This window comes from Fukomys damarensis, unplaced genomic scaffold, assembly GCF_012274545.1.
Source record: "Fukomys damarensis isolate Sample0158 unplaced genomic scaffold, DMR_v1.0_HiC HiC_scaffold_25, whole genome shotgun sequence".
NCBI lineage: Eukaryota > Metazoa > Chordata > Mammalia > Rodentia > Bathyergidae > Fukomys > Fukomys damarensis.
Window position 1 is genome coordinate 24401136 of NW_022900937.1, and position 8829 is coordinate 24409964.

The 8829-nt window shown below is 55.3% G+C and overlaps 1 long non-coding RNA gene across 1 annotated transcript; it reads left to right on the forward strand.

The window, feature by feature from the left end:
• Window positions 1-561: 561 nt before the first annotated feature.
• Window positions 562-8823, forward strand: LOC117283343. The gene is made up of 3 exons (XR_004514303.1): window positions 562-645; window positions 3261-3438; window positions 8683-8823. It is a non-coding gene; the product is annotated as an uncharacterized LOC117283343 (long non-coding RNA).
• The last annotated feature ends 6 nt before the right edge of the window (window positions 8824-8829 follow it).

Genomic DNA, 8829 nt, shown 5'->3' on the forward strand with positions numbered 1-8829 from the left:
TGAGGAAGGAGTGGACGGACCCTGTCCTTGAAGTTCAGTAAGCAGACAGCAGGGTGACAAGCTGTGACAGACTTTGTATAGGAGTATCATTCCCAAAGCCCCTCCAATTTGGAAGCTTTGGGCTTCTCTGTGATATGGCCAGGGACTCCCAGGTCTGCTCTGATTGATCTAGGTTTCTGGGTGCCAGATCCCAGGAATGTGGCCTGGCTGTCTGGTAACTCTCAGGCTGGGATCTGGAGGTAATATGGCTGAAAGTGGAACCCCCATCATCCCCAGGAGTTTGCGCCTTTGAACTGCCCAGGCCTGAGGGGAGATCTGAGTTGAGGACTGTCCTCTTCCAGGCTCCAACAGCTCCAGAGGACAGCTGAGCCCCACCATCTCCCTTCACACAACTTCCTGCCCACTGGCTTCTCCATCCTATAAGCCTTGCCAGCCAATCAGCTCACGCCTTCCCTCCTATGAGGCGGGTGAGACCAATCACATTGGCCTGGTTTCTTGGTTGCTAGGTGCTGGAGGCTCCCTCTGTGCTGCGAGGGATGTGTATTTAGAAGTCCAGCCCCGGTTTGGAACTTGCCAGGGATGTTTCAGGCTCCTGGAAGATGGATTTAAGATGCCCAAGGGTTCTGCCAACCAGCCAGGCTCCAGGTACTCAGGGGAAGAAGAAGCCCTTGTCCGTCCCTGTCTGGGGCAGTCCGGGGTGGTGGTGGTGGTGGTTCCAGCAGAGGTTGCTGAGGAAGGCTTTTCAGACCTTGCCTGACCCAATCCAGGATGTCTTTTAAACCTCCCAGAGGGGCCTCATCGGGTCCTGCCTGCAGCCTCAGTTCTCCCAGAAGCCTCCCTGTCTCGCTGTCAGTTCTAGCACTGTCCTGATCCCTGGGTTTCATCCTGCTCCCCATGTCCCCATGTTCCCTGTAGACCCATGTTTTGGGAACCTGTGTCCCCTCTCAGCCTGAGTCCTGGCCCATACAACCCCCATGGCTCCAGATGCTGGGTGGACAGGACCTAAGAAACTCAGTGGGAAGATTTAGGGAGAAGGGGAAAAGGTCTCAGGCAGGGGGCAGAGATCTGGGGTGTGTGTGTGTGTGTGTGTGTGTGTGTGCATGCGTGAGAACCTGCCTGTATGCATGTGGGTGCTTGCCTGATATCTCTGTGCATGTGTGCATGTGTATGAAACAAAGAGAGGGGCAGGTGTTCCTGCAGCTTGGACTGTGGATTTCCTCACCTACCTCCTCTCCTCATGAGGAGCCCTGTGTCCTGGGTCCTGAGCCTGTTTTCCAGCCTGTCTTACTTCATCAACACAGCAACTTCCTGATGGAAAGTATTAGTGAGCATCCTGCAGGGTGAGAAAATCCAGCTCTCCCTATCAACTGCTCCCACCCCCAGGGTCCCTAGGAGCCGATGTGCCCCTGGTTCAAACTTTTCTGGAGCCCAGGCACTGCTCAAATGCTGTCCAATCAAAAAGCCCACTGCAGATGAAGGGATGGAACCACTGTCCTCCCTGTCTTTTGCTCCTTGGAGCCGCCTGATGTCCTCTGTGCCAAGGCTAATCCTGTTGGGTGCATCCCGGGTTCATGCCAGGCCTGCCCATGTCTCCTGGGTTCACTGACCTGGGATAGCAGGAGGCAGCTGGGTGAGGGCCCCAGCCATAGATTCCACTCCTGTGCCTTCCTGTTTCTATGTCTGCAAGACATAACCATAATGCCTGAGGTCAGACAAAGGCATGGAAAGGGGATCCAGAATGGTAGGGTGCTGGATGCCCACTCTGCTGGCCCATGGGGGTCTCAGTCCTCGAAGAATCTAAGGCCAGAGGCCAGATCTGGCTCACATGTGGCTCACATATACTTTGAAAAAATTAAAAACATGGCCAACATGTTTGAAATGCATATTTCCTGAGCAAAGTCTGGATTGTGGATTCTTTTGAAAGATCACAAGGCACGGTGGGCAGGGGTGGCTGGGGCCTTCAGGCCAGGTCTGTACTCTCTGATCCCTGCTCAATGGACCTACTTCCTTTCACCTGCCTGCCTACCTGGTGGGTGGCATTGCTGACCTATGCCTTTTAGAACAATTGGCATTGTGGAGGGATCTTGTGTCCAAGTGAATAAGTGGAGGGTTCAGCTGCTTCCTAGCCCAATCTCATGCCCAACATGGCCCTGGCAGTGCTCTTGGGAGGGTGACTGCAGCCAGGCAGGAGATGTGCCCTGAGTGTGACTGCTTTTCCTCTCTGGGAGAATCGGATGCCTGGCCCACTACCCTCCTGTGTCCTTCCAAAGCCAGGAGCCAGGATCCTCCCCTGCCCATCCTCCACCAGGCATTCACCCCAATTGATCCTACAGGTCAGACTATTTCATCGAGGCGCATAATTTTTTGAGGGGTTTGGTTTCGGGATTTTTTGACAGGGTCTCGCTGTGTAACCCAGTCTGGCCTTCAACTCAAAATCCTCCTGACTCAGCCTCCTAAGTGTTGAGACTCATACCTGGCTTTGAGGCACATGCTTTACTTAAAAGTTCAGAGGGGTGGAGCTACCCACTGGAGGAGAGGTGTGGCCACTCACGGCCTTCACAAAACTCTAAGAAACAGCAGCCCCTGTGTGTTTAGAGGAACAGTACGTGTTCAAGTTGTTGATTTACCCGCCTAGTTTAAAAAAATGTATCTCGAGAACCAGGACAGCTTCGGGGTCTCCAGGGTCCACAGTAGGAGGCATTTTAGTGGAGAGCCCTGGAGAGCCCACCAGACTCCTGGGAGGCAGGAGATGGGGGCGGTGCTTCTGGGAACTGGCAGATCTTGAGAAATCATGGTGTGGACCGAAGCTAGGGTCTGGGCTCTGGAGGGGCAGGCCTTGCCTGAGTCGTTCTGTGGGTCATGGCCTCACGTTTCTGCCTGGCCCAGGGCTGCATCCCCCTGAACAGGGCAAAGACAGGGCAGCCCAGGCTGCCTCCGCACTGTGTACCATGACACAGGCACCTCACGTCTGCGCACAGTGGAGCAGACAGGTGTGCTGGAAGTACCACATTCTGTGCCACCCTGCCTGGCTTGGGGCAGTCGAGCAGCACCTGGCCGTTTGGGTAAGCAGGATGGCAAACAGTAACAGTCACACGCCTTCTTGGGTGCATGATGTGACGCACTCTGCCTCAATTTCTCATCTGGAAATGGGAACGATGAAGCACTTCCTTTATGGACTGTGAGAATTAAGCGTCACATATACATATCACTCAGAGTGACAAAATGTGATCACTTTTTAACCTCAAGCATTTCTGCCCCAGTTTTGATGCACAGTCCAGTTCTCCCATGGTTCTCCTGGTCTCGCCTCAAGGTCAAAGGCTGGGAAAAGGCAGGCATTCCCTGGGCTCAGAAACTGCAGCAGCATCTGCCAGGCTAAAGAGGAAGCGTGCACAGCGAGGATGGAAAGAAGCAGGCACAGGCGGAGCACATGGGCAAGCTGTAAGTGCCTTGTAGTAGTGGCTGTCACCTGCATGTCTTCGTAGTGTCTCATGCTGGGTCTTGGCCACTCACCTCTCTGGTGTGGGTGAGGCGCTTGCTTGATTTGCAGGCTTAGTCTAATTCAGTGGACTCAAGGACTTTGGAGCCAGCCCATCCTCTACAAGAGTGGAGGCCAGGCTTGGGAGCCCAGGTCAGACCATGTCTTTGTCCTTTGGCCTTCCCTGGAACCTCTGCCATCCCACCTCAACCTATTCCAGGAGCAAGATGAAGCATTTGCCTCATGAACAGCTTAGGGTTGACAAGCATAAAGCCTCATCACATGAGTTATCTCATTCATAATTAGCATAGAATTAGCCTCCACTTGGTGTCTGGAAGGAAGCAGCTACACACGTTTTCTTATTCAATTACCCAATGGCCTCTGGAAGTGGTTATTAGTATTAATTTTATTTTACAAGGGAGACACTGAGATCCAGGGGGATTGGCTGATGCTTAGGCCATTTGGAAGGGATCTTGGAGTCCCAGGGAGGAAGAAGTGAATTCAAGCTTGTGACGTGCTTAGGACAGTGATGAGATGTCCAATGAAAGGTGACTGTCACCTGCCACCCTGGGTTCCAGTGGCCAGGGAATGCACTGATTTGTGTCAAATGCATGATTTGAATTTGGCTGTGTTGGATTTTTCAGGCATTGAGTGCTGGGTGGGGGCCATGAGAATGGCCCCTGGCTCCATTGTGGCTAAGGTCCCATTTAGCTCATGCCTATGGCCATGTCCAGGCAAGACTTCTGGGGCTGGGCTGTGGAGTCACCATGAGGCAGTGTCTGGTGGTCACAGTCCCACTTGTGGATGATGTATTTGGCCTAGGAGTTGAGCATGTTGCAGCCCCTTGGTCCTGGGTTGGGGGGAGTGGCTAGAGCTTCAAAAACCTGGCTTCCCTTCTTGCTTTGACCATGATCTACCCAGACCCACCCCCAGCACAGAGGCCTGGCTTTGCAGTTCAGCTCTGCTGTGGACAACTGACTCATCGTGGGGCCATGGGGATCTTTGCCCCTGTCTGGTTTCAGTGCCATCTGTAATGTGCGTCATGTTGGGGGCAACAGGACTGGCTGTTCTCTCAGCCTGCTCCCAGCCCTGCCATGCCTTGCAGTCAAAGCCCCCAGGGAACTCTGCTTCTCCCCTTTGCCTGCCCCATCAGAGGGGACAGAGTTGAGGCAGGGCACAGAGGACCTGGGGCAGAATAGGATTCAGGGAAGGGGGCAGAAGGAGCCATCCTAGATGGTTCCCAGGGCCTGGCTTGAGCAGCTTTGTTTGTGCGCTCTACTGAGATGGGGACAAAAAAGTGTGAGGAGGGATGAGGAGTTCCATTTTGGATGCACTGGATGTGAGATGGGTCCTTGTGGCCCAGCGGGGAGCAGGGTTAGGACATGATCCAGGGGCTCAGCTCTCTAGCTTACACAAACACACACACACACACACACACACACACACAGATACACCCAAACATACAACTGCAGAAGTGCTCTGTGCAAAGCCAGGCTACTGCAGGCCAGGGGGTTCAAAGAGGATTTATGCAGGCTCATAGGTTGGGATTTTGGAAGGTGATGATGGGGTGAAATAGCTGACCAACTGTTAGGAGGTGGGGCTTCATGGGAAGAGCTGGGTCACTGGGGGCATGGGCTGGCAGAGTCTGTGTCTCTGGCTCCTTCCTTCTCTCTCTGTTCACTGCCATTATGCCTTGAGCAGCTGTCCTCCACCCAGACCCTTCCACCATATGGTTCTGCAGCAGAGCCAGCCAACTATGGACTGCAACCCCTACAAAATGTGAGCCAAAATAAACCTCTCCTCCTTTAATTTGTGGGTGTTGGGTACTGTGTCCCAGCAATGAAGAATGTGACTAGACAACCTTAGAAGATCCTACTCTTGGCCTGGGGCCTGGCACAGGGCCAGGAGCCTTAGAGTAGAGGGACCTAGCCCTCCACCCCCCATTCAGCCCATCTATGGTCATGCTGCAAAGAAACAGACAGAGCGAACTCTCTGACACTCTGAGCTGTAGGACTCTGAGCTGGGATTGCTCATTTTCTAGACAGATCTGCCTCTAGGTATACAGGAGGTGGCCCTTGGGGGCAAGAACCCTGGGCAGCTACTTAGCACTTGTGAGTTGGGCTGCATCCAGAATCTCCCTCGCTCTCCAACTGGTCAGGTGCCACATCCGAGAGTCCCCGGGTGTGGACACTGTCACCCTGAGCTCCTGCCCTCCCAGTCCACACAAAGGGAAATTGTTGGACATTTGTCTCCTGGGTGGAAGGGGATGTTGTCTCTGGAGGAGACCCCTTCCCTTAGTTAGCAGAAGGCCACTGTGCCATGTGTCACAGACAGAAGGGCAGGGAGCTGCTGGGCACACCAGGCTGCAGTAGCGGCAGCAACAGCGGTAGCAACAGTGGGTGCCAACCACTCGCCGTGAGTACGTGGTGTCAAATGGGGTGCATTACTCTCCCTGCAAATTAAAAATTAAAATTAATCAAACACTCAAATTGATTTCCTTCCCGTCTGTTTGCTTGGCTGTGCCAGTCAGATGCCGGCCTGCCTACCGGGCCTAGCATGTCCCGGATTCACGCCAGAGCTGGTGGCTCAGTCTGCTGCTGTGGTCTTGGGAAGGCCATGGGGACTGTCGCACCTGGCTCGAGCCTCAGGAAATTGGGGAACAGTCAACCCAGCCTGGTACCTGGCCCTGAGACTGGGTACTGGGCCCCCAGGAGGCACTGGGTAGAAGGCGGGACTTTAGGGAACACTCCTGGGTCCTTATTGATATACACACATGCTTGGGCCAGTCCTGCCTGTTGTCTAACCTGCTTCTCTGTGGATGGGAGCACGGTTCTAGTGCAGGTCCCCAAACCTGCCCCATCCAGCCCGAAGCCCTGGTCTTCACTCTCCCCAGCCTGCCCCTTGCTTGCCGCGCAGCAGTTGTGCAGCCTGGTGGCAGATGGGTCCCCCCTGGGAAGCAGACTCTGAGGGAGATCAGCTCACAGGGTGTTTGTGGGATTAATGCCCATCAGTGAGGGAGGGGTAGACCCCACATCTGACCTCCCTACAGGGCTGTTTGCATACAGCAAGAGGGGCAGGCAACTGTCCACACCCTGGGCTGGGAGGCATCTCTTGGTCTTTCAGTCTCAGCAGCAGGAGAGGCCCTGTAGGCTCAGAGGCATCTGGGCCCTGCGGTGTCCCCTGCATGAGGGGTGTGAGGATTCCCTGGCAGGGGCTAGCTGACAGCAAATGGCACCGACTCTACTGGAAAGGCCTTCATGTCCCCTAACCCTGTCAGGTCCCACCCCTTCCTCCTACTTCTCTGTTTTTGTGGTGGTGGTGGCTGTACTGGAGATTGAAGCCAAGGCCTTTGCCCTGAGTTACATCCTCAGCCTCTTTGATTTTTAAAGACAGGGTCTCACTAAGTTGCCAAATTGCTCCAGCTGGGTTAGAACTTGTGATCCTCCTGCCCTCACACTTCCAGAGTGCTGGGGTTACAGGTGTCACTACCATGCCTGGCTCCACCCTTTAATTCTGCTTTAGATTCCTTCATGTCCCTTTCTCACTAGACCTCCCATGATGTTCACAGATCTTGGTGATTGGGCTCTGCCCCTGTTCTGCCACCCCTTGACTTAGGTTCATCACTCCAGTGCCCCATATGCAGGGTGGAAGCTGGGCCTCGTGTTTGAGGCTGCAGGGCAAAGCTGGGGGGATTCAGCCCCAAATTGGGACACAAAGCCAGTGTGGTCCCAGACAGGAAGTGGGAAGAGGAGAGGTGGGTGGGGTGCAGAGTGGAATGGCTGCCTGCCTGAATAGCGGGCACTAGGGGGAAGGCTGTTTGTGTCACCTGGCATCCCTGGGGCTCACCAGGAGACCTGGGAAGACGTCCCCAGAGGTGAGTGGGGACAGAGCAGGCAACTGTGTGAGCTCATCTCCCCCAGGCCTTGGGAAGTCTGGCAGAGGTGGAGGAGGTGGCCCAGGAAGGAGGGACAGGGGTCCCAAGGGGGTATCGGGATAGCTGTAGGGTCGAGGTTGGGAAGGACCAGGACAGGAGTAGCAGGCAGCCCTGCTCTGAATCCTTCCTTGTAGGTTCCCACAACACAGAGCGGGACACTGAGGCTGGAGCTCCACGGGGTCCACCCACACGAGCACTAAGGGCTCTGGGAGGAGCTTCGCACTGGGTGGGCACTGAGGTCTGGCCCTTCCCTACCTCCTCAAGGCTTTGGCAGTCTGGGTTCCTCCAGTCCCAGCTCTGGTCAGCAGGGGGAGGCTGTGCTGCGCCTGCTGCAGATGCAGGAGCAGAGCCTGGGACTGGGCTTGGAGGGGAGGAGGGGAGGAGAGTTTCTTTTTGGTCGAAAGGTGAGGATGGGACTTCCGCCTAGAGTTGGCAAGTGGCAGTCCTCCAGATGTCCTGGAACCAAGCTGAGACTCCTCAATTCCAGTCGTCTTCTAAACATACCCGTGACTCCTATTCTCATGTCCAGGTCTTCCCACTTTTTTCTCTCTGTATAAAATGCCCATTCTAGATTCAGCCTGCCCAACTCCTATGCATCCTTCAAAACATGGCTTCATTGTCACCTCCCCCAGGAAGGTTTCCTGGACCTCTACCCCTGAAAGCTCTACTGCCACCTTCCTTCTCATTTCTGAAAATAGCCCCGTGAGTAGCACTCCTGTATCTAGCACAGGATAGGCCATAGGGTAGATGCTTTGTGAACACCTGGGCAGAATGCACCCCTACGCGGGGTTGGGGGACACAGGGCCCCTCTGGAGGGAGAAAGTAGTAAGGAGTGTTGGTCATGCATATGCACTGTACGTGTGTCCGGGATCAGGCTGACCGGGGGCTGGGGACACTGTACTCCCAGGGTGCAGGGAGATCTGGGATTTGAAGGGTCCCTGCCCATTGTAGAGTGTTGTACCCAGCTGGTCTCTATCCTGCTACCCCCATCCCCCACCTGCACAGGCCCCGTGGGCCCGGGGTGCTGAGTGTCCACCCTGGGATTCCAGAGCCCCTAGTTGGGATCTCAGCCCTCCAGAACAGCGCAAGCCCTTTCAGAGCCCGATGCCAATGTCCTCCCAAGGAAGGGTACACTGAGGCGCAGAGTGGTAGTCATTTGCCCAAGGTCACACAGGGGGACTGGGAAGTCACCCTGAGAGCTTGATCTCCTGGCTGGACAGGTGCCCCCACCCTGGGTTCAGATTCCGGACTATGCCTCCTGCCCTTGCTCCAGGGGCCCACAGTCTGGGTGCTTGGCATCCGCGGCCGGAACATCCTCCTTCCCGACTCACCGCCGCCCTGGTCGGACTCTGCGCGCGCGATGCGCTGCGCCTTTAAGTCCAGGAGAGGAACGCGGCGGACAGGCCCGCGCGGGACGTCG